At 40.3% G+C, this 26,606-nt stretch overlaps 1 long non-coding RNA gene across 3 annotated transcripts in view; it reads right to left on the bottom strand.

The window, feature by feature from the left end:
* The window catches only part of LOC144581325 (uncharacterized), a 59,425-nt gene that overhangs the window by 22,206 nt on the left and 10,613 nt on the right, over positions 1 to 26,606 (bottom strand). For all 3 annotated transcript variants that reach the window (XR_013531938.1, XR_013531939.1, XR_013531940.1), the window contains exons 3-4: positions 12,643 to 12,786; positions 10,256 to 10,355 (exon numbers count right to left, since the gene is read on the bottom strand). This is a non-coding gene — a long non-coding RNA (uncharacterized LOC144581325). The remainder of the gene's footprint in view (positions 1 to 10,255; positions 10,356 to 12,642; positions 12,787 to 26,606) is intronic.

The following is a 26,606-nucleotide window of genomic DNA, read 5'->3' as shown; positions in this document are numbered from 1 at the left end:
GGGAAATTTTCCTGGATAATATCCTGAAGAGTATTTTCCAGCTTGGATTCACTTTCATCACATTCTATTACACCTATCAAGCGTAGGTTACGTCTCTTCACATAGTCCCACATTTTTTGGAGACTTTGTTTATTCCTTTTTGCGCTTTTTTCTCTCTTCTTGGTTTCGTGTTTTATTTCATTGAGTTGATCTTCGATTTCTGATATTCTTTTGGTCCATTTGGCTGTTGAAACTTGTGCATGCTTTGCAAAGTTCTCGTGGTGGGTTTCTCAGCTCCTTCAATTCATTTATATTCCTAAGTTGTCCATTCTTGTTATAATTTCCTCAAATTCTTTTTCAAGGTTCTTAGTTTTCCATTAATTTAGCTCACTAAAATTTCTCATTATCCACCTTCTGAAGTCTGATTCTGTCATTTCATCACACTCATTCTCTATCCAGCTTTGTTCCCTTGCTGGTGAGGAGTTTTGGTCCTTTGTAGAAGGCGAGGTTTTCTGGATTCGGGTGTTTTCCTCCTTTTTGCGCTTGTTTCTTCCCATCTTTGTGGGTTTACCCACCTGTCATTTGAGAATTTGCTGACTTTTTGATTGGGTCTCTGAGTGAGCGCCCGGATTATTGATTATGAAGTATTTCTGTTAGTTTTTCTTCTAACAGTCTAGCCCCTCTGCTGTAGAACTGCTGAGGTCTACTCTAGGTGCTGTCTTGGGTACATCTGTAGCAGCTGTGGAACAGTAAGCGGTGCTACCAGTTTCTTCTGCTATCTTTGTCACAAAATGATGACCACCAAATATCAGTCTGATCAGTCCTTTCTGAGGTGACTCTTTGGATATACAGGGGTCAGGGAGCTGCTTGAGGAGGCGGTCTGTACTTTATAGGAGCTCAAGTGCTGAGCTATGAGGTACATTTATCATTCAGGGCAGTTAGGCCAGTATGTTTAAGTCTGCTGCAAAACTCAAAACACTTTTTCCTCAGATGCTGTGTCTCGGGGGAGTTAGAGCTTTCTTTGTGAGTATCCATAGCACCTTCCTGCACAGCTGGGAGGCAGTCTAGTCACTATTTGCCTGTCAAGGCTCCGCCCTGCTGCCATGAGCTCTGCCCTGTTGGCAGAGTCTCACTGTTATGGCCAATTGCCTCAGCAATGGCAGGCTGTGTCAGCAATGGGAGTGTACCTCAGTAGGGGTGGAATGCCTTGGTAATGGCGAACCACCCTTTCCCACGGAGCTGCACCATCCCGGGTTAAGCTGTACCTGCATTGAAACCCTCAACTGTGAGCATTTCGAATTGCCATTTTGTTTGTCCCTGTGGGGGCGGGACCCACCAAGCCTAATTACCTGGCTTTCTGCCTCAGTCTTTTTTTTTTTTTTGAAAGTTTAATGGTAGACTCTCTCCCAGGTGTTTCAGTCAGCTGCTGATACAGCACTGGGATGTGTGATTTTCTGTGCAGCTACACATTGCGCTGACTCAAACCTCTCTTCCCAGTAATCTCCTGGTGTGGCTCACTGTCAAAGTCCCGTTTCATCAGATGGATATGCTAATCCGCCTTCCCAAATCTCAGATTGCCAGTTTAACAGGGCATCCAGACCAGTTCATTCTGTGTAAACTTCCACTGTGCTGCGGGACTGGCTGAAAAAGGCCACGTGAGCCCTAACAGCTGTGCTGGTGTCCCATGTCTCTCCTACACCTGGGAATTTCCCTGTTCTGTGGGCAACAAAGATCCATCTGGAAATGCAGATTGAACTCACCCTCTGCTTCTTCACTGAGAGCTGCAATCCTGATTTGCTCCTACCGTGCCATCATGGCAGTCCCCCCCCAGATTTTTATTTCTTCTAGTCTCTCATTGGATGCCACTGAATAGGGGTCCTGATTGACATTTAGAGGAGAAATTCTCAGAATTTTTCTTTTGAAGTAAGAATTATAGTTGTTAAGTATGCAATTAAAATTCTTTTCTTTTTATCATCTTAATTGTGCTTAATTGCTTTCCGAATAAAATTAAAACAATGCCATCAATGGAAACAGAATTACCGTTTTTGAATGATTTAGTTGACTCCTGCTTATCGAAGGATAGATTACAGGACATGAGTTAGTCATAGTATGATATAACAGTGTGCTTGGCATTATAAAGAAATGAAGTGTCAGTAATGTAAAAAAAATAATGTTTAGAGTATAATTCTGTTTAGAATTATTTTGTATCTAGTCTAGCCTGAAAATGCTCCAAAATTTCAGCTGAGTAATTTTTGAAAGCAGAACCTCCTTTTTCTTCAACTCTCTAATGAACAGAGGTCTGCATATGGGTACTACAAAATCTTTGCAGAGGGTGTGCTCTGATTGGTGGGGCTTTCTATATTAGCTGCTAATACTCTTTTACTTTCAGCTCCATGATTCATATCTATAAGATCTTTTAAATGGTAAATGCATTCTGAAATGAAGAATGTGAGTTTTTTTAAAAAATTAGTTTTAAATGGACTTTTATAAGACACTTTAGTTGGTTTTACATTCCTAGGACTTAGGCTGCATGAGATCTTTTCCTTTAGTGCTTCTAAATTGCCAAAAAATTATTTGTTTTTATAAACATGAAAACCCATACATGCATGTGGAAAAATGTGTGTAGTTGCTCCAAGGTTGAGCATTTCAGATGTAAAAGTCATATGTAATAAGTTATAAAACCTGAAATGCTCTGAGTAAGTCATAATTAGAGACAATAAAAAAATAGTGGTTTTAAAATAATATTTCAGAGTTCATGTCTTCCTTCAGTTAGATGTTTATTTACATGTAAAGTTCTATAAAGTATATTGGTAACTTTTCACTTGCTTTTACATAAATGTTAACAAAACAGTGTGGTCCTATACTGTGTTAATAAAAAAGAGCAAACTTTTCAAGAACCTAACTTAAGCAATAATGCTAAACAGAGTAAATTTAATTTTGATATTAATTAAAGAATAGGTATATATCTATTTCTTCTTCAGAGAACAAGCGGAGGAAAGTATTGCTTCTCTCCTGAGGAAGAAAATATGTGGTTGGAATAACTGAAGCACTTTACACAGTGTTAAGTTTGAAAAATTTTTTGCCTAAATTTGTTTACCTCGTATGCAGGTTTTGATTGGTTTTATTTCATTCCATTATTTTTTGTGTGTACAGAAAGACCTCCAAGAGAGAGAAGACAAAAATAGTCTGTGTTGCAAAGGAAGCCCATGGCTGAAAATTGAATAAATAAATATGCGACTTTGCAAGGGATTTTGGAGACATGGAAAATCTTGTCAGGTAAGTTGGATGCGAAAACCTTGTCTTTAGGGATTAAGTGTCCATTCTAATTATTTTCTCATCTCAGAAAAACATGTAAAAATAATAGCAAAATAAGACCATTCTTAAAATATCTTACTGGAAACAGATTTCATCCAATTATTAAGATTCCACACATGATTAAACTCTGGATGTAGGTGTAAATAAGAGAGATAATCTGACACGGAATTGCTTTATTCTGATGATGACAACCGTCTCCCTTTAGAGGTCAAAAAATCAATTTGATGTAAGCACTTTGTACTAAGATTATAATGTTCTATATCAAGAAAATAATGTTTGTAAGCTCCCTCAGCCTATTGTGAATTTTGAAATTTAAGTTAAATGTTCTCTCTCGTGAAATAAAGGTGAAAAGATGGCCCAAAAAGATTTTAGTTTTTGTTCTGTTTTCCTTTCTTTGCTTCCCCTGGTACTTTTATCTTTTAATCACTCCTAAAGCTATTCAGGAACCTTAGCTGATGCAGTACACACGCTCTTCCCAACAGTCTCGGAGAAACTCATCTATGCTCTCGGTGTGCTTGGCAAGTGAATGGGTGAACAAAAAGCTAATTTAAAAGACGCATCAGACTCTGAAAGGACAGTGGCACAGAGGGTCTTGCATTTGTTACAGGGATTTTGTAAGAAAACTAATTCTAATTTCTTTTTTTTTTTAATTTTTTATTGGATTATAGGTTTTGGGGTACATGAGCAGAGCATGCAAGACAGTTGCGTAGGTACACACATGGCAGTGTGCTTTGCGTTTTTCTCCCCTTCACCCACATTTGGCATTTCTCCTCAGGCTATCCCTCCCCACCTCCCCCTCCCACTGGCCCTCCCCTTTTCCCCCCAATAGACCCCAGTGTTTAGTACCCCCCTTTCTGTGACCATGTGTTCTCATTTTTCATCACCCACCTATGAGTGAGAATATGCGATGTTTCATTTTCTGTTCTTGTGTCAGTTTGCTGAGAATGATGTTTTCCAGATTCATCCATGTCCCTACAAACGACACGAACTCATAATTTCTGATTGCTGCATAATATTCCATGGTGTATATATGCCACATTTTTCCAATCCAGTCTATTATCAATGGGCATTTGGGTTGATTCCAGGTCTTTGCTATTGTAAACAGTGCTGCAATGAACATTCGTGTACATGCGTCCTTATAGTAGAACGATTTATAGTCTTTTGGATATATACCCAGTAATGGGATTGCTGGGTCAAATGGAATTTCTATTTCTAAGGCCTTGTGGAATCGCCACACTGTCTTCCACAATGTTTGAACTAATTTACACTCCCACCAACAGTGTAAAAGTGTTCCTTTTTCTCCACATCCTCTCCAACATCTGTTGTCTCCAGATTTTTTAATGATCGCCATTCTAACTGGCGTGAGATGGTATCTCAATGTGGTTTTGATTTGCATCTCTCTGATGACCAGTGACGATGAGCATTTTTTCATATGATTGTTGGCCTCATATATGTCTTCTTTCTTAAAGTATCTGTTCATATCCTTTGCCCACTTTTGAATGGGCTTGTTTGTTTTTTTCCTGTAAATCTGCTTGAGTTGTTTGTAAATTCTGGATATCAGCCCTTTGTCAGATGGGTAGACTGCGAAAATTTTTTCCCATTCTGTTGGTTGCCGATCCACTCTAGTGACTGTTTCTTTTGCCGTGCAGAAGCTGTGGAGTTTCATTAGGTCCCATTTGTCTATTTTGGCTTTTGTTGCCAATGCTCTTGGTGTTTTGTTCATGAAGTCCTTGCCTACTCCTATGTCCTGGATAGTTTTGCCTAGATTTCCTTCTAGGGTTTTTATGGTGCCAGGTCTTATGTTTAAGTCTTTAATCCATCTGGAGTTAATTTTAGTGTAAGGTGTCAGGAAGGGGTCCAGTTTCTGCTTTCTGCACATGGCTAGCCAGTTTTCCCAACACCATTTGTTAAACATGGAATCCTTGCCCCATTGCTTGTTTTTGTCAGGTTTATCAAAGATTGTATAGTTGTATGTATGTTGTGTTGCCTCCGGTGCCTCTGTTTTGTTCCATTGGTCTATATCTCTGTTTTGGTACCAGTACCATGCCGTTTTGATTACTGTAGCCTTGTAGTATAGTTTGAAATCCGGTAGTGTGATGCCCCCCGCTGTGTTCTTTTTGCTTAGAATTGACTTGGCTATGCGGGCTCTCTTTTGGTTCCATATGAAGTTCATGGTGGTTTTTTCCAGTTCTGTGAAGAAAGTCAATGGTAGCTTGATGGGGATAGCGTTGATTCTGTAAATTACTTTGGGCAGTATAGCCATTTTCACTATATTAATTCTTCCTAACCATGAACATGGAATGTTTCTCCATCTGTTTGTGTCCTCTCTGATTTCGTTGAGCAGTGGTTTGTAGTTCTCCTTGAAGAGGTCCATTACGTTCCTTGTGAGTTGTACTCCAAGGTATTTTATTCTTTTTGTAGCAATTGCGAATGGCAGTTCGCTCTTGATTTGGCTTTAAGTCTGTTATTGGTGTAGACGAATGCTTGTGATTTTTGCACATTGATTTTATATCCTGAGACTTTGCTGAAGTTGTTTATCAGTTTCAGGAGTTTTTGGGCTGAGGCGATGGGGTCTTCTAGGTATACTATCATGTCGTCTGCAAATAGAGACAATTTGGCTTCCACCTTTCCTATTTGAATACCCTTTATTTCTTTTTCTTGCCTGATTGCTCTGGCTAGAACTTCCAGTACTATATTGAATAGGAGTGGTGAGAGAGGGCATCCTTGTCTAGTACCAGATTTCAAAAAAAATGTTTCCAGTTTTTCCCCATTCAGTATGATATTGGCTGTTGGTTTGTCATAAAGAGCTTTTATTACTTTGAGATACGTTCCATCGATACCGAGTTTATTGAGGGTTTTTAGCATAAAGGGCTGTTGAATTTTGTCAAATGCCTTCTCTGCGTCAATTGAGATAATCATGTGGTTTTTGTTTTTGGTTCTGTTTATGTGGTGAATTACGTTGATAGACTTGCGTATGTTGAACCAGCCTTGCATCCCTGGGATGAATGCTACTTGATCATGATGAATAAGTTTTTTGATTTGCTGTTGCAATCAGCTTGCCAATATTTTATTGAAGATTTTTGCATCTATGTTCATCATGGATATTGGCCTGAAGTTTTCTTTTCTCGTTGGGTCTCTGCCGGGTTTTGGTATCAGGATGATGTTGGTCTCATAAAATGATTTGGGAAGGATTCCCTCTTTTTGGATTGTTTGAAATAGTTTTAGAAGGAATGGTACCAGCTCCTCCTTGTGTGTCTGGTAGAATTCGGCTGTGAACCCATCTGGACCTGGGCTTTTTTTTTGAGGTAGGCTCTTAATTGCTGCCTCAACTTCAGACCTTGTTATTGGTCTATTCATAGTTTCAGCTTCCTCCTGGTTTAGGCTTGGGAGGACACAGGAGTCCAGGAATTTATCCATTTCTTCCAGGTTTACTAGTTTATGTGCATAGAGATGTTTGTAATATTCTCTGATGATGGTTTGAATTTCTGTGGAATCTGTGGTGATTTCCCCTTTATAATTTTTTATTGCATCTATTTGGTTGTTCTCTCTTTTCTTTTTAATCAATCTGGCTAGTGGTCTATTTTGTTGATCTTTTCAAAAAACCAGCTCTTGGATTTATTGATTTTTTGAAGGGTTTTTCGTGTCTCAATCTCCTTCAGCTCAGCTCTGATCTTAGTAATTTCTTGTCTTCTGCTGGGTTTTGAGTTTTTTTGATCTTGCTCCTCTAGCTCTTTCAATTTTGACGATAGGGCGTCAATTTTGGATCTCTCAATTCTCCTCATATGGGCACTTATTGCTATATACTTTCCTCTAGAGACTGCTTTAAATGTGTCCCAGAGGTTCTGGCACGTTGTGTCTTCATTCTCATTGGTTTCGAAGAACTTCTTTATTTCTGCCTTCATTTCGTTGTTTACCCAGTCAACATTCAAGAGCCAGTTGTTCAGTTTCCATGAAGCTGTGCGGTTCTGGGTCAGTTTCTGAATTCTGAGTTCTAACTTGATTGCACTATGGTCTGAGAGGCTGTTTGTTATGATTTCAGTTGTTTTGCATTTGTTGAGCAGTGCTTTACTTCCAATTATGTGGTCAATTTTCGAGTAGGTGTGATGTGGTGCTGAGAAGAATGTGTATTCTGTGGATTTGGGGTGGAGAGTTCTGTAAATGTCCACCAGGTTTGCTTGCTCCAGGTCTGAGTTCAAGCCCTGGGTATCCTTGTTGATTTTCTGTCTGGTTGATCTGTCTAGTATTGACAGTGGAGTGTTAAAGTCTCCCACTATTATTGTGTGGGAGTCTAAGTCCTTCTGTAAGTCATTAAGAACTTGCCTTATGTATCTGGGTGCTCCTGTGTTGGGTCCATATATGTTTAGGATCGTTAGCTCTTCTTGTTGTATCGATCCTTTTACCATTATGTAATGGTCTTCTTTGTCTCTTTTGATCTTTGTTGCTTTAAAGTCTATTTTATCAGAGATGAGAATTGCAACTCCTGCTTTTTTTTGCTTTCCATTAGCTTGGTAAATCTTCCTCCATCCCTTTATTTTGAGCCTTTGTGTATCCTTGCATGTGAGATGGGTTTCCTGGATACAGCACACTGATGGGTTTTGGATTTTTATCCAATTTGCCAGTCTGTGTCTTTTGATTGGTGCATTTAGTCCATTTACATTTAGGGTTAATATTGTTATGTGTGAATTTGATACTGCCATTTTGATGCTAAGTGGCTGTTTTGCCTGTTAGTTGTTGTAGATTCTTCATTATGTTGAAGCTCTTTAGCATTCAGTGTGATTTTGGAATGGCTGGTACTGATTGATCCTTTTTATGTGTAGCGCCTCTTTTAGGAGCTCTTGTAAAGCAGGCCTGGTGGTGACAAAATCTCTGAGTACTTGCTTGTTCGCAAAGGATTTTATTCTTCCTTCACTTCTGAAGCTCAGTTTGGCTGGATATGAAATTCTGGGTTGAAAGTTCTTTTCTTTAAGAATGTTGAATATTGGCCCCCACTCTCTTCTGGCTTGTAGTGTTTCTGCCGAGAGATCTGCTGTGAGTCTGATGGGCTTCCCTTTGTGGGTGACCTGACCTTTCTCTCTGGCTGCCCTTAGTATTCTCTCCTTTATTTCAACCCTGTTGAATCTGACGATTATGTGCCTTGGGGTTGCTCTTCTTGCGGAATATCTTTGTGGTGTTCTCTGTATTTCCTGCAATTGAGTGTTGGCTTGTCTTGCTAGGTGGGGGAAATTTTCCTGGATGATGTCCTGAAGAGTATTTTCCAGCTGGGATTCATTCTCTTCGTCCCCTTCTGGTACACCTATCAAACGTAGGTTAGGTCTTTTTACATAGTCCCACATTTCTTGGAGACTTTGTTCATTTTTTTTTGCGCTTTTTTCTCTGATCTTGGTTTCTCATTTTATTTCATTGAGTTGGTCTTCGACTTCAGATATTCTTTCTGCTGCTTGGTCAATTCGGCTATTGAAACTTGCGTTTGCTTCGCGAAGTTCTCGTATTGTGTTTTTCAGCTCCTTTAATTCATTCATATTCCTCTCTAAGGTATCCATTCTTGTTATCATTTCCGCGAATCTTTTTTCAAATCTTTTTTCAAGGTTCTTAGTTTCTTTGCATTGATTTAATACATGATATTTAGCTCACAAAAGTTTCTCATTATCCATCTTCTGAAGTCTAATTCCGTCATTTCGTCACAGTCATTCTCTGTCCAGCTTTGTTCCCTTGCTGGTGAGGAGTCTTGGTCCTTTCTAGGAGGTGGTGTTCTGGTATCGGGTGTTTTCCTCCTTTTTGCGCTGGTTTCTTCCCATCTTTGTGGATTTGTCCGCTGGTCGTCTGCGTAGTGGCTGACTTTTCGTTTGGGTCTCTGAGTGGACACCCAGAATGTTGATGATGAAGTATTTCTGTTGCTTGGTTTTCCTTCTACCCGTCTAGCCCCTTCGCTGTATGACTGTTGAGGTCCGCTCCAGACCCTGCTTGTCTTGGGTGCACCTCTAGTAGCCGTGGCACAGCGAGGGATGCTACCAGTTTCTTTTTCTGCTCTCTTTGTCCCAGGATGATGCCTGCCTAATGACAGTCCTTTGGATATAGAGGGGTCAGGGAGCTGCTTGAGGAGACAGTTTGTACTTTATAGGGGTTTAATTGCTGAGCTGTGCACTCTGTTGTTCATTCAGGGCTGTTAGGCTGCTATGTTTGATTCTGCTGCAACACAGCTCATTAAACAACCCTTTTTTTTCTCAAATGCTCTGTGTTGAGGGGTTTGGGCTTTATTTTTGGATGTCCGATCAGGTGTCCTGCCCAGCTCAAAGGCAGACTAGCCACTGTTTGGCTGCCGAGGCTCCGCCCTGCTGTTGTGTGATTCACGCTGTTCCTGCCGGCTCTGCTGTGGTCTCTGCCACGCCCTGCGGCGGAGTCTCTTCTTTGTAGCGTGTTGCCTCAGCAACGGCAGGCTGCGTCAGCAGTGGGCGTGTATCTCAGTAGGGACGGGTTGCCTCGGCAACGGCTGGCTGCGTCAGCAGTGGGCGTGTATCTCAGTTGGGGCGGGTTGCCTCGGCAACGGCTGGCTGCCTCAGCAGTGGGCGTGTATATCAGTTGGGGCAGGTTGCCTCCGTAGTGTTGGACGCCCCTCCCCCACAGAGCGTCTCGGACCGTCTGCCCGGAATAGTTTGAAATCTCGGTTTTGTTCGTCCCACTGGGTATCCCAAACGATCTGTCCCTGCAATCCCCTGGGCTGGGCTACTGTGCAAGTCTCGTTCAGTCTCAAGTCCAGCCCTCTCAAGTCTCAGGTTGCCGGTTCAACAAGTCACCTGGACAAGCGCGCCCTGTGGGGATTGCTGGTTAGGGCCGGCCGCCGCCGCCCCGGCTGCCGGCTTCGCCAGGCAGACCTACTGCCTGGCGTCCCGTGTCTTTTTATACTTGGGAGTTTCCCCATTCTGTGGGCAACAAAGATCAGTCTGGAAATGCAGCACTGACTCACCGTTTGCGAATTCAACGCGGGCTCCAATCCTGGGTTGTTCTCACAGCGCCATCTTGAGTCCCCTCCTCTAATTTCTTTAAAAAATTGTCTTCTGGTAAATCTGTCAAATTTATTGAGAACATACATATTAAATCTTTCTGAAATAAACACTGATAAAACAAAAATATTCGTGTGGTCATTTTTCTTTGAATATTTACTTCAAAAATTAAATTTCTACCTCATAAATTTTATATTGATTTCAAAATAATAAACATATTTTTGTAAAACAAATATATTACTTATGTTTTTTAATATTTAATTCCAAATTATGTCATCTCTTTTCATTATTGAGAATGTCACTTGTCTTAATTTCTCAAAGAATGGCATGAAGTCTTAAATTTTATGAGATTTTATACCACAAGTGAGAAAAGTCGAGTAAAAATAATAGTAGGGAACCAGAATATCCTTCAAACAATCTAAAAAAGTTAAAAATAATTAACTAATATGTTTGAGGTAGTTCATGTAGAATATTTGGGGGCTATCCTGAAGGTTAAGTTTCCAAGAATATAAAATAATAAACTGAGTAGTTCCATACTGAAAAGATCCACACGAATAATTCCAAAGGCAGTGTATCTTTTGCAATATGGAAAAAATGACATCCCAAACGTGAGTCTAAAAAAATAGTGTAAATGACAAGAAAAATAACAAAACAAAAGACAATAACAATCTTTTATAATGAAAAAGAATTTAATTCAAAAATATTTTGGGGAGGTTGAAGATGCAGTTGAGGTTAAATTAAAAACAGCAATTACAAACATAGAGATCTGGTGAGACTTTTATTAATTATTAAATAATACATTAGTATCTGTTCTGTCTTCCTAATTTTCCATGAATTACCAGATTGACTGAAGTCCTTTTTCTGTAGGACTAAACCTATTCGTATTTATCCCAATTACCAATTTGTGTGTGTGTGTGTGTGTGTGTGTACGTGTGTGTGTGTGTGTGAGAGAGAGAGAGATAAGTTTGATTGAAATCTTTTTTGCTGTAGGACCTACAGATCATATCAACATTGAACCTGTATGCCAGAAATTTCATAGAGCTAAGGACACTGCGGTTTGCTGGGTGCATGCCAGGTGGCTAATAGTAATCCTGGTGAGGGGCTTTGGGTGCTTTGATCTTTTGCCGGTGTCTCCTGACTTCTCTGGAAATAAATCCTAAAAAAGGCTTGGACGGGCACAGGCCCTCTTCAGATTGCAAATCTGATCTTGTGCTTGGCTTTCTCGGGAGTTCTCAGCAGCATGCCTGGATGTCTGTCTCAATCTTTGGATTCAGCACACAGAACTCTGGAGACATGCTCTACCCCTGATCGGCTGCCATGGAAAGCCGATCAGAAGTACAGGTGACCAGGTGTCGCCGCCTCTAGCGCACACTGGCCTTGCCTTTTTGTAATTGTTCCCTTCATATCCAGACGGTAGTGCTGCGAAGTAGGAATCCCTGGGCTTGGAAATCAAGGCAGGGCCTCTTGGTGGGCTGCCCATGTCAAAATATTGCAGCTCATGGGGCTGGAAAATGTACTGGTGACCCCCAGAGTAAATGCTTCCATGTCGGAAACGCCCTCATTCTTCACAAGACCAGAAGAGTCGGACAAAGGAGGTACTGAAGTCAAGACTGTCAGGAGCCAGCACTGGTTATGGAAACGCACCCTCATTCCAGGGCCTCCCCTGCAAACGAATCCACGTTGAACCTGGGCAGAAGCAGCTGGACAGAGCCAACATTTCAGCTCCCCAGCTGTGCATGGGAAAGCGCCTGTGCATGTCACCTGTTTCCAGCCCCTATGCTGAGTGTTGGCTCACGTCACAGTGACAGCCACGGTTGCCTGGAGAATAATCTTAGTGGCTTAGCCAAGCAGGTGCCCTCCGTGGCTGTGACGTACAGTTGCACAACGAACCCTTACTCCCCACGATCATGGCCAACTCCTGCAATTTTAGGAATCTGGCAGGACAACCCAGGCCGAGAAATGATCTGGCTGGGCTTCAGGGATGGCTATGGTGTTCCACAAGTATCCCCATGACGCTTCAGGCCATCCAAGACAGTGTGAAGGCGCCTCTCATTGAAAGCCCCCGACTGGTATTTCCAGGTACAGCTGGACTGCCTGTGGTGGGGCTGCTCTGTCCCTAAGGGGATTCCCAGCAGAAAACAGAACCCCGCAGCCTAAGGGTATGCCTGTCAGGGTGTGTTTCCGTGCGACTCTTGGATTTCTCCATGAGTCTTTCCGTGTGTATGTTAAGTGTGTGTATGCATATATTTTTTTGAGTGTGTCAACGAGTGTGTGCGTGTGTGTGAATGGGGCATGCTGCAGTTGAGTGTGGTCAGTGCACTCCAGCGTGGTTTCTCTGTAGTCCACCTACCTTCTGCTGCCAGTGTTTGGTTCATAAAGGGCATGGCAGTTCCCTGCATTCTTTGTATTCCTGGTGCTTTCCAAAGCCGCAGTGTAGTAAGGTCTGCTCCCACCTGCAGGTGTCATAATCACCTGCTCATCCAGAGGCTAACTCCTGGAAAAACAAGACGTGTGCAACATAGATACAATCAATTTCCTCCAGGAGCCCTTGGTATTGTGGCAAATCTTAGGCTGGAGAAACCCTAGCTGTCCCGTCCTCAGGACCCTTGAAGGATTGCAGTTGTGTCCTTAAACTTATGTGTCTTTTCTCTACTTAGGATTCTCGTTTAAAGATCAGTTGCAATTCGTGTGCTGGAGTCAGCCTGGATTTCTATATTTCTTGTAGAAACTCATTGGATGAAACTGAATAGGGGTCCTTATTGACATTTGCAGGAGCGAGTCTCAGAATTGTTTTTTTTCAAGTAAGAATTGTAGGTGTTGAGTCTGCGATTAATTGTCTTTCCTTTTAATTGTATTTAAGGCTTTGGAATACATGTGCAAAACATGAAAGACAGTAGCCTAGGTACAGACGTGGCAGTGTGTTTTTCTGCCTTCCTCGCTTTCAACCACATTTGGCATTTCTCCCAATGCTATCCCCCTGATCTCACCCCCTGTCTCTCCCCTATTCCCCCCAATTGACCCCAGTGGGTAGTGCTTCCTTCCCTGTTTCCATGTGTTCTCATTGTTCATCACCCACGTATGAGTAAAAATATGTATTATATTTTCTGTTCTTGTGTCAGTTTGCTAACAATGATGTTCTCCAGATTCCTCCATGCCCCTACAAAGAAAAGGAACTCATTGTTTTTGATTGCTGCATAATATTCCATAGTGTATATGTGCCACATTTTCCCAATCCAGCCTATCATCGATGGGCATTTGGGTTGATTCCAGGTCTTTGCTATTGTAAACAGTGCTGCAATGAACATTCGTGTGCATGTGTCCTTATAGTAGAACAATTTATAATCCTCTGGATATATACCCAGTAATGAAATTGCTGGGTCAAATAGAATTTCTATTTCTAGGTCCTTGAGGCATTGCCACACTGTCTTCCACAATGCTTGAACTAATTTACACTCCCACCAACAGTGTAAAAGTGTTCCTATTTCTCCACATCCTCTCCAGCATCTGTTGTCTCCAGATTTTTTAATGATCGCCATTCTAACAGGCGTGAGATGTTATCTCAATGCGGTTTTGAATTGCATCTCTAATGACAACTGATAATGAACATTTCTTCATATGGTTGTTGGCCTCATGTACGTCTTCTTTTGAAAAATGTCTGTTCATATCCTTTGCCCATTTTTGAATGAGCTTGTTTTTTTCTTGTAAATCTGTTTGAGTTCTTCATAAACTCTGGATATCAGCCCTTTGTCAGATACGTAAACTGAAAATTTTTTCCCCTTCTGTTGGTTGCTGATTAACTCTAGTGGCTGTCTCTTTTGCCGTGTAGAAGGTGTGGAGTTTGATTAGGTCCCATTTGTCTATTTTGGCTTTTGTTGCCAATGATTTTAGAGTTTTGGTCATGAGGTCCATGTGTAATCCTATATGCTTAATGGTTTTGTCTAGATTTTCTTCTAGGGTTTTTATGGTGCCAGGTCTTATGTTTAACTCTTTAATCCATCTGGAGTAAATTTTAGTGTAAGGTGTCAGGAAGGGGTCTAGTTTCTGCTTTCTGAAGATGGCTAGCCAGTTTTCCCAACACCATTGATTAAACAGAAAATCCTTTCCCCATTGTTTTTGTCAGGTTTATCAAAGATTGTGTGGTTGTATATATGTTGTGTTGCCTCCGATGCATCTAATCTGTTCCCTTGGTCTATATCTGTTTCTGCATGAGTACCATGCTATTTTTATTACCGTAGCCTTGTAGTATAGTTTGACGTTCAATAGTGTGATGCCTCCTGTTGTGTTTTCGCTTAGAATTGACATGGCAATGTGGGCCCTCTTTTGGTTTCATACGAAGTTCACAGTGGTTTATTTTAGTTCTGCGAAGAAAGTCAATGGTAGCTTGATGGGGATACCATTGTGTGTGTAAATTACGTTGGGCAGTATGGCCATTTTTATGATATTGATTCTTCCTAACCATGAACAGGGAATGTTTCTCTGTCTGTTTGTGTCCTCTCTTATTTTGTTGAGAAGTGGTTTGTAGTTTTCCGTGAAAAAGCCCCTTATGTTTGTGGTAAGTTGTATTCCTAGGTATTTTATTCTCTTTGTAGCAATTGTGAATGGCAGTTAGTTCTTGATTTGGCTCTCTTTAAGTCTGTTATTGGTGTATAGGAATGACTGTAATTTTTGCACATTGGTTTCATATCTTGAGTCTTTGCTGAAATTTGTTATCAGTTTCAGGAGGTTTTGGACTGAGACGATGGGGTCTTCTAGATATACTATCATGTTATCTGCAAATAGAGACAATTTGGCTTCTGCCTTTCATATTTGAATACCTTTTATTTTTATGTCTTGCCTAACTGCTCTGGCTAGAACTTCCTATATTGAATAGGAGTGGTGACAGAGGGCATCCTTGTCTAGTGCCAGATTTCAAAGGGAATGCTTCCAGTTTTTGCCCATTCAGTATGATATCGGCTGTTGGTTTGTCATAAATAGCTTTTAATATTTTGAGATATGTTCCTTCAATACCGAGTTTAATAAGGGTTTTTAGCATAATGGGTTAATAAATTTTGACAAAGGCCTTCTGCATCACTTGAGATAATCATGTGGTTTTTAATTTTGGTTCTGTTTATGTGGTGAATTATGTTTATAGATTTGCGTATGTTGAACCAGCCTTGCATCCCTGGGATGAATCCTACTTAGTCTTGATGGATAAGTCTTTTGATGTGCTGTTGCAATCGGCTTGTCAGTATTTTATTGAAGATGTTTGCGTCTATGTTGATCATAAAAAATGACCATAAAAAATGAAGTTTTGTTTCCTTGTACAGTCTCTGCCGGGTTTTGGTAATACCAAAGGTCTTTTCATTTTATCATCTTAATTTTTGTTCCTAATTCCTTTTCCAATAAAATTAAAACAGACCACCATCATCATGGCAAACAGATTTACCCTTTTTGAATGATTAGTTGATTTCTAATTACCTAAGGACTGATTTCAAGACATGAGTTAGCCATGGTGTGAAATAAAAGTGTGCTGGAATGTATCTCAAAGTAATAAAAGCTATTTACGGCAAACCAGCAGCCGATATCATACTGAATAGGCAAAAACTGGAAGCATTCCCTTTGAAATCTGGCACTAGACAAGGATGCCCTCTCTCACCACTCCTATTCAATATAGTACTGGAAGTTCTAGCCAGAGCAATCAGGGAAGAAAAGAAATACAGGGTGTTCAAATAGGAAAGGTAGAAGCTAAATTGTCAACATTTGTAGATGACATGATAGTATACCTAGAAGACCCCATCGCCTCAGCCCAAACACTCCTGAAACTGATAAGCAACTTCAGGAAAGTCTCAGAATATAAAAATCAATGGGCAAAAATCACAGCATTCCTCTACACCAATAACAGACTTAAAAAGAGCCAAATCAAGAACAAACTGCCATTGATCATTGCTACAAAGATAATAAAACACCTAGGAATACAACTTACAGAAAAAATAAGAGACCTCTTCAAGAAAAACTGCAAACCACTGTTCAACGAAATAAGAGAGGACACAAACAGATGGAGAAATACTCCATGTACATGGTTAGGAAGAATATCTTGAAAATGGCTCTACTGCCCAAAGTAATTTACAGAATCAATGCTATCCCCATCAAGCTACCATTGATTTTCTTCACAGAACTGGAAAAAAAATCACCATGAACTTCATAGGGAACAAAAAAAGAGCCCGAATAGACAAGTCAATTCTAAGAAAAAAGAACAGAGCGGGGGGCATTAAACTACCGAATTTCAAACTATAATACAAGGCTACAGTAGTCAAAACAGCATGGCACTGTTACCAAAACAGAGATATAGACCAATGGAAAAAAACAGAGGCATCGGAGGCAAAACAACATATCTACAACCATACAATCTTTGATAAATCTGAACAAAACAAGCAATGGAGAAAGGATTTTCTGTTTAATAAATGGTGTTAGGAAAACTGCCTAGCCATGTGTAGAAGGCAGAAACTGGACCCCTCCCTGACACCTTAAATTAAAAGTAACTCCAGATGAATTAAAGACTTAAACATAAGACCTGGCACCACAAAAGCCCTAAAAGAAAATCCAGGCAAAACCATTCAGGTCATAGGAGTAGGCAAGGACTTCATGAAGAAAACAACAAAAGCATTGGCTACAAAAGCCAAAATAGACAAATGGGACCTAATCAAACTCCACAGCTTCTGCACAGCAAAATAAACAGTCAGTAAAGTGAATCGGCAACCAACAGAATGGGAAAATATTTTGTAGTGCAGCCATCTAACAAAGGGCTGATATCCACAATTTACAAAGAAATCAAACAGATTCAGAAGAAAAAAACAAATAAGCCCATTCCAAAATGGACAAGGGATATGAACAGACAATTTATAAAAGAAGACATACAGGAGGCCAACAAACATATTAAAAAATGCTGTTCATCACTGGTCATTACAGAAATGCAAATCAAAACCACATTGAGATACCATCTCATGCCAGTTAGAACGGCGATCATTAAAAAATCTGGAGACAACAGATTCTGGAGAGGATGTAGAGAAACAGGAGCACTTTTACACTTCTGGTGGGAGTGTAAATTAGTTCAACCATTGTGAAAGACAGTGTGGCGATTGCTCAAGGACCTAGAAATAGAAATTCCATTTGACCCAGCAATCCCATTACTGGGTATATATCCAATGGACTATAAATCGTTCTACTATAAGGACACATGCACACGAATGTTCACTGCAGCACTGTTTACAATAGCAGAGACCTGGAACCAACCCAAATGCCCAACGATGATAAACTGGATTGGAAAAATGTGGCATATATACACCATGGAATATTATGCAGCCATCAAAAACGATGAGTTCCTGTCCTTTGTAGGGACATGGATGAATCTGGAGAACATTATTGTCAGCAAATAGACATAAGAACAGAAAGTGAAATACCGCATATTATCACTCATAGCCGGGTGATGAACAATGAGAACACATGGACACAGGGAGGGGAGCGTTACACACTGGGGTCTACTGGGGGAAACAAAAAAAAGCAGCGGGAGCTGGGGAGAGATAGCATGGGGTGAAATGCCAGAATGTGGGTGAAGGGGAGGAAGGCATCAAATCACACTGTCACGTGTGTACCTATGCAACTATCTTGCATGTTCTGCACATGTACCCTAAAACCTAAAATGCAAAGAAAAAGATAATAAACATATCCATAACTTCCAAAACAAAAAAAAAAGATATATAATTGGTTAAGAAGCACATAAGATTATGTTCAATATCTTTCGTGATTATGCAAATTAAAGACTGCAATGAGCTATGATTGCACAACAATTAGAATAATGAAAATTTCAAAGATTGACAACACCAACTGTTGGCTCGGATATGAGAAAGTCTGAGCTTTCACGCTTTTCTACTCGAAATGTAAAATGGCACCAACCTCTGCGGAAAACAGTTTGGCTGTTATCAAAAAAAGTTTAACATACATTAATCTTATGATTCCATAGTTCCACTCCTTGATATTTACCCAAGAAAAATTGAGGCACATGTCCCTAAAAAGACATGTACATGAATGTTCATAGCTGCTTTATTTATAATAGCTAAAAACTGGGAACAACCCAAATGTCTATCCACAGGTGAATGGATACGCAAAATGTTGTATAGGGATATGCAAATACTAGGCAATAAAAAGTGATAAACTACTGATACATACAACAAAATGAAGGAGTCTCGAAACAATTATTCCATGTGAGAGGACTCAAGACGGTGCAGTGAGAACAATCCAGGATTGAAGTTCTCGTTGAATGCACAAAGAGGGTGGTCAGGGCCACTTTTCCAGATGGATCTTTGTTGCTCACAGAACGGGGAAATTCCCAGGCATAAAAGAGACGTGGGATCCCAGGCAGAAGTTTTGGCCAGTGCTATAGCGCAGTGGTGCTGCACAGCGCTCTGCAGATTGCGCACTGGTCCAGGTGCCCTGTTGAACTGGCAATCTGAGACTTGAGAGCGCTGAACTTGAGACTGAAAAAGACTTGAACAGTGAGCCAGCCCAGGACATTCCAGGGAAACAGCGTTTGGGGTAGTGCAGTGGGACAAACAAAACGGTGATTCCAAACGCTCCTGGTGGAGAGGTTTCCTTAGGGCACAGCTGAACCAAGTACGGTGCAGCTCCGTTGGGGAAAGGCCTCGGCCATTACTGAGGGAATCCGCCCCTACTGAGGTACACACCCATTGCTAACACAGCCTGCCATTACCGAGGCAACCCGTCACAACAGAAAGACTCCGCCGCTGGGCGTAGCCCATGGAAGCAGGCCAGAGACCGCAGAAAAATGGCAGAGCCTGCAGCAACAGGGTGAACCTCACACCAACAGTGCAGAGCCTCGGCAGGCAAATAGTGACTAGGCTGCCTCCTAGCTGGGCAGGACAGCACAACGGACACTCACAAAGAAAGCACCAACTCCCCCCTGAGAAAGAGCAACTGAGAAAAAATTGGTTTCTTAATGAGTTCTGTTGCAGCAGAATTAAACGTAGCAGCCTAACAGCTCTGAATGAACAACAGAGCCACATCTCAGCACTTGAGCTCCTATAAGTATAGACTGTCTCCTCAGGCAGCTTCCTGACCCCTCTATATCCAGAAGACTGACATTTGGCAGGCATCATCCTGGGACAAAGATAGCAGACAAAGAAACTGGTAGCACTGCTCACTGTTTCGCAGCTGCTATAGGTGCACCCCTGCAAGCAGGGCCTGAAGTGGACCTCAGCAGTCATACAGTCGAGGGGCTAGACTGGTGGAAGAAAAATGAAGTAACAGAAATACTTCATCATCAACAATCCGGGTGTCCACTCAGAGACCCAATCGAAAAGTCAGCAACTACACAGATGACAGGTGGATAAATCCATAAGATGGGAAGAAACCAGTGCAAAAAGGAGGAAAACACCAGAAATCAGAACACCTCGCCTCCTAAAAACAACCAAAACTACTCACCAGCAAGAGAACAAAGCTGGATGGAGAATGACTGTGAGGAAATGACGAAATTAGACTTCAGAAGGTGGATAATGAGAAACTTGTGATCTAAAAGAACATGTTTTAAATCAATGCAAAGAAACTAAGAACCTTGAAAAAATATTTAAAAAAAGATTCGAGGAAATGATAACAAGAATGGATACCTTAGAGAGGACTATGAATCAATTAAACAAGCTGAATAACCCAATACAACAACTTCGCTAAGCATTCACAAGTTTCAACAGCCAAATAGACCAAGCAAAAGAAAGAATATCAGAAGTCGAAGATCAACTCAATGAAATAAAATGAGAAACCAAGATCAGAGAAACAAAGAGCAAAAAGGAATGAACAAAGTCTCCAAGAAATGTGGGACTATGTGAAGAGACCTCACCTAAATTTGATAGGTGTACCAGAATGTGACGACGAAAATGAATCCAAGCTGGAAAATACTCTTCAGGACATTATCCAGAAAAATTTCCCCCACCTAGCGAGACAGGTAAACACTCAAATGCAGGAAATACAGAGAACACCACAAAGATATTCCGCAAGAAGAGCAACTTCAAGGCACATAATCGCCAGATTTAACAAGGTCGAAATGAAGGAGAAAATACTAAGGGCAGCCAGAGAGAAAGGTCGGGTCACCCACAAAGGGAGGCCCATCAGATTCACAGCAGATCTCTCAACAGAAACACTATAAGCCAAAAGAGTGGGAACCAATATTCAACATCCTTAAAGAAAAGAACTTTCAACCCAGAATTTCATCTCCAGCCTAACTGTGCTTCAGAAGTGAAGGAAAAATAAAATCGTTTGTGAACAAGCAAGTACTCAGAGATTTTGTCACCACCAGGCCTTCTTTACAAGAGCTGCTGAAAGAGGCACTACACATAGAAAGGAACAACCAGTACCAGCCATTCCAAAATCACACTAAATGCTAAAGAGCATCAACATGAAGATTCTACAACAACTAACAGGCAAAACAGCCAGCTAGCATCAAAATGGCAGTATCAAATTCACACATAACAATATTCACCCTAAATGTAAATGGACTAAATGCACCAATCAAAAGACACAGACCGGCAAATTGGATAAAAATCCAAAACCCATCAGTGTGCTGTATCCAGGAAACCCATCTAACATGCAAGGATACACAAAGGCTCAAAATAAAGAAATGGAAAAAAATTTACCACGCAAATTGAGAGAAAAAAAAAAAAAAGCAGGAGTTGCAATTCTCGTCTCTGATAAAACAGAATTTAAAGCAACGAAGATTATAAGAGACAAAGAAGGCCATTACATAATGGTTAAAAAATTGATACAAGAAGAGCTAACAATCCTAAACACATATGGGCCCAATACAGGAGCACCCAGATATATAAGGCAAGTTCTTAATCACTTACAAAAAACTTAGACTCCCACACAATAATATTGGGAGACTTTAACCCTCCACTGTCAATATTAGACAGATCAACAAGACAGAAAATCAACAAGGATATCTAGGGCTTGAACTCAGACCTGGAGCAAGCAAACCTGATAGACATTTACAGAACTCTCCACCCCAAATCCACAGAATACACATTCTTTTCAGCACCACATCACACCTACGCTAAAAATGACCACATAATTGGAAGTAAAGCACTCCTCAGCAAATGCAAAACAACTGAAATCATAACAAACTGTCTCTCAGACCATAGTGCAATCAAGTTAGAACTCAGAATTCAGAAACCCACCAGAACCGCACAACTTCATGGAAACGGAACAACTGGCTCTTGAATGTTGATGGGATAAACAATAAAATGAAGGCAGAAATAAAGAAGTTCTTCAAAACCAATGAGAATGAAGACAAAACGTGCCAGAATCTCTGGGACACATTTAAAGTAGTCTCTAGAGGAAAATATATAGCAATAAGTGCCCATATGAGGAGAATGGAGAGATCCAAAACTGACACACTATCGTCAAAATTGAAAGAGCTAGAGGAGCAAGATCAAAAAAACTCAAAACCCAGCAGAAGACAAGAAATAACTAAGATCAGAGCTGAAATGAAGGAGATTGAGACAGGAAAAACCCTTCAAAAATTAATAAATTCAAGGGCTGGTTTTTTGAAAAGATCAACACAATAGACAGACCACTAGCCAGATTGATTAAAAAGAAAAATGAGAACAACCAAATAGATGCAATAAAAAATGATAAAGGGGAAATCACCACAGATTCCACAGAAATACAAACCACCATCAGAGAATATTACAAACAACTCTATCTACATAAACTAGTAAACCTGGAAATGATAGTTAAACTCCTGGACTCCTGTGTCCTCCCAAGCCTAAACCCGAAGCAAGCTGAAACTCTGAATAGACCAATAAAAATGTCAGAAGTCGAGGCAGCAATTAAGAGCCTACTACATAAAAAAAAAGCCCAGGTACAGATGGGTTCACAGCCGAATTCTACCAGACACATGATGAGAAACTGGTACCATTCCTTCTGAAAATATTCCAAATAATCCAAAAAGAGGGAATCCTTTCCAAATCATTTTGTAAGACCAATATCATCCTGATAACGAAACCCGGCAGAGACCCAACAACAAAAGAAAACTTCAGGGCAATATCCATGATGAACATAGTCACAAAAATCTTCAATAAAATATTGGCAAGCCGATTGCAACAGCAATTCAAAAAACTTATCCATCATGATCAAGTAGGATTCATCCCGGGGATGTAAATCTGATTTAACATACGCAAGTCTATAAATGTAATTCACCACATAAACAGAACCAAAAACAAAAACCACATGATTATCTCAATCGACACAGAGAAGGCATTCGACAAAATTCAACAGCCCTTTATGCTAAAAACCCTCAATAAACTCGGTATTGATGGAATGTATATCAAAGTAATAAAAGCTATTTATGACAAACCAACAGCCAATATCATACTGAATGGGTAAAAACTGGAAGCATTCCCTTTGAAATCCGGCACTAGACAAGGATGCCCTCATTCACCACTCCTATTCAATATAGTACTGGAAGTTCTAGCCAGAGCAATCAGGCACGAAAAAGAAATAAAGGGTATTCAAATAGGAAAAGTGGAAGCCAAATTGTCTCTATTTGCAGACATAATATTATACCTAGAAAACCCCATAGCCTCAGCCCAAAAACTCCTGAAACTGATAAGCAACTTCAGCAAAGTCTCAGGATATAAAATCAATGTGCAAAAATCACAAGCACTCCTATACACCAATAACAGACTTAAAGATAGCCAAATCAAGAATGAACTGCCATTCACAATTGCTACAAAAAGAATAAAATACCTAGAAATACAATTCATAATGAACGTAAGGGACCTCTTCAAAAAAAACTACAAACCACTGCTCAACGAAATAAGAGAGGACACAAACAGACGGAGCAACATTCCATGTTAATGGGTAGGAGGAATTAATATTATGAAAATATCTATATGGCCCAAAGTAATTTACAGAATCAACGCTATCCCCATCAAGCTACCATTGACTTTCTTCACAGAACTGGAAAAAACCTCCATGAACTTCATATGGAAACAAAAGAGAGCCCACATAGCCAACTCAATTCTAAGCAAAAAGAACACAGCGGGGGGCATCACACTACCGAATTTCAAACTATAATACAAGGCTACAGTAACCAAAACAGCATGGTACTGGTAACAAAACGGAGACATAGACCAATGGAACAGAACAGAGGCATCGGAGGCAACACAACATATCTACAACCATACAATCTTTGATAAACCTGACAAAAACAAGCAATGGGGAAAGGATTCCCTGTTTAACAAATGGTGTTGGTAAAACTGGCTAGCCTGTGCAGAAAGCAGAAACTGGACCCCTTCCTGACACCTTACACTAAATTAACTCCAGATGGATTAAAAACTTACACATAAGACCTGGCACAATAAAAACCAAAGAAGGAAATCTAGGCAAAACTACCCAGGACATTAGAGTAGGCAAGGACTTCATGAAAAAAACACCAAAAGCATTGGCAACAAAAGCCAAAATAGACAAATGGGACCTAATCTAACTTCACAGCTTCTGCCCGGCAAAAGAAACAGTCACTAGAGTGAATCGGCAACCAACAGAATGGGAAAAAATTTTTGCAGTTTACCCATCTGACATAGGGCTGATACCCAGAATTTACAAAGAACTCAAACAGATTTACAGGAAGAAAACAAACAAGCCCATTCAAAATTGGGCAAAGGATATGAACAGAAACTTTACAAAAGAAGACATATATGAGGCCAACAATCATATGAAAAAATGCTCATCGTCACTGGTCATCAGAGAGATGCACATCAAAACCACATTGAGATACCATCTCACGCCAGTTAGACTGGAATCATTAAAAAATCTGGAGACAACAGATGCTGGAGAGGATGTGGAGAAAAAGGAACATTTTTACACTGCTGGTGGGAATGTAAATTAGTTCAACCATTGTGGAAGACAGTGTGGCGATTCCTCAAGGCCTTAGAAATAGAAATTCCATTTGACCCAGCAATCCCAATACTGGGTATATATCCAAAGGACTATAAATCGTTCTACTATAAGGACACATGCATACGAATGTTCACTGTGGCACTGTTTACAATAGCAAAGACCTGGAATCTACCCAAATGCCCACTGATTACAGACTGGATTGGGAAAATGTGGCACGTATACACCATGGAATATTGTGCAGCAATCAGAAATGATGAGTTTGTGTCATTTGTAGGGACATGGATGAATCTGGAGAACATCATTCTCAGCAAACTGGCACTAGAACAGAAAATGAAATACCACATATTCTCACTCATAGGCAGGTGATGAAAAATTTGAACAGATGAACACAGGTAGGGTAGTACTAAACACTGGGGTCTGTTGAGGGGAAAAGGGGAGGACCAGTGGGAGGGGGAGTTGGGGAGGGATAGCCTGGGGAGAAACGCCAAATGTGGGTGAAGGGGTGAAAGCAAACAGAACACACTGCCAGGTGTGTACCTATGCAACTGTATTGCATGCTCTGCACATGTACCCCAAAACCTAAAACGCAATAAAAAATTTAAAAAAAGAATAATATGAACAAGTATATGCCAACAAATTGCAGAACCTAGAAGACATTGATAAATTCCTGAAAGACATAAAATGGAACAAGATTGACTTGTGAAGAAAAAAAAAAAATTCCAAACAGACGTGGAGTTCAAATCACTGACCAAAAAGCCTACAAATAAAAGTACAGAACGTAAGAACATTAAGAAAATAATTACCACTAATCCTCTTGAAAGCTGGAGAGGAGGAAACATTTCAAGTTCATTCTGTGAGGCCAGCATCATCCAGATATAAAACCAAGACAAAGACATTACCAGGAATGAAAACTGCATGCTACTATCCCTAATAAATATGGTGCAAAATCCTGACCAAAATCTTGGCCAATGAAATTAATAGACCACTAAAAGGATCATACACCACAGTCAAAAAGTACTTACTCTTGGAACATAAAAAATAACGAAAGATGGAACATCAGTGTTATTTACATTAACAGAATTAAAGACAAAAAACAATGTAGTCATCTCCACTGATTCAGAAACTGCATTAGACATGATTCAACACCCTTCACTAATAAAAGCAATCAACAAACTAGGAACACAAGAAGTGGCCCAAACGTAAGAAAGGCTATATAGTATATAAGAAGTCGACAGCTAACAGTATACTCATGGGTGAAGGAATGAAATCCTTTCCTCTAAGATCAGGAACATGGCAAGGTTTCCTACTCTATCACCATTTCTATTCAACACATGACTGGAAGCCCTGGCCAGGGCATTTACACAAGAAAAGGTTTATAAACAAAAGGCCACCAAGTATAATAACATTCAATCCCCCAGGTGTTCTAAGGGAGAGCTATATAATGAAAACCGCAAACATCACTAAAAAAAATTAAAGACAAGGCATCTGGTGTTCAGGAACTGATGAATTAGTACCATTCAGATGTCCATAAAACCAAAAGCAACCTATAGATAGATTCACTGCAATCCCCATCAAAATACCAATTGCAATTTTTTGTGTGTGGAAAAAGAAAATCCACCCTAAAATTCACATGGAAACTAAGAAACACAAACACTTCTATTCTCTGAGCACCAAAGATAGCAAAAACAATTTTGAAAAATAAACACCGGCTAGATGAGGTGGCTCATACCTATAATCCCAGCACTTTGAAAGGCTGAGGTGGGAATATCACCTGAAGTCAGGTGTTTGAGACCAGCCTGGCCAACATGGTGAAACCCCATCTCTACTAAAAATACAAAAACCAGCCAGGAGTGGTGGCTGAAGTTTGTGGTCCCAGCTACTTGGGAAGCTGAGTCAGGAGAGCAGTTTGAATCCAGAAGGCAGAGGTTGCAGAGAGTCACAATTGTGTCACTGGCACTCCAGCCTGGGAGACACAACAAGACTCCATGTCTCAAAACAAACAAAAAAAAAAAGGAAGAAAAAAATAAATACAATGTTGGTTAACTCACACTTCCTGATTAGACACACAATAGAAAATGACAGTAATCCAACAGTGTGCTATTAGCATAAATGAAAACAACAAAAGGAAGAAAATAGAGCCCAGGAATTAACCTAAGCATATATGGCCAAGTGATCTTCAACAACCGGGCCCAGACCCCGCAATGGAGAAAGGACCAGTCACTTCAACAAATGGTGTTGGTAAAACTAGGTTCCCATGTAAAAGAACAGTATCAGTAAGATCTTACCTTATACCATATATAAAAATCAGCTCTAAATGGATTAAACATAAGGCCTCAAAGGTAAAACTCCACAGACTAAAACAGAGAACCAAAA

The sequence above is a fragment of the Callithrix jacchus genome, chromosome Y, assembly GCF_049354715.1.
Source record: "Callithrix jacchus isolate 240 chromosome Y, calJac240_pri, whole genome shotgun sequence".
In the NCBI taxonomy this organism is placed as follows: domain Eukaryota; kingdom Metazoa; phylum Chordata; class Mammalia; order Primates; family Cebidae; genus Callithrix; species Callithrix jacchus.
Note: the sequence above shows the minus strand (reverse complement) of the source record. Positions and strands in the feature narration are given on the sequence as shown.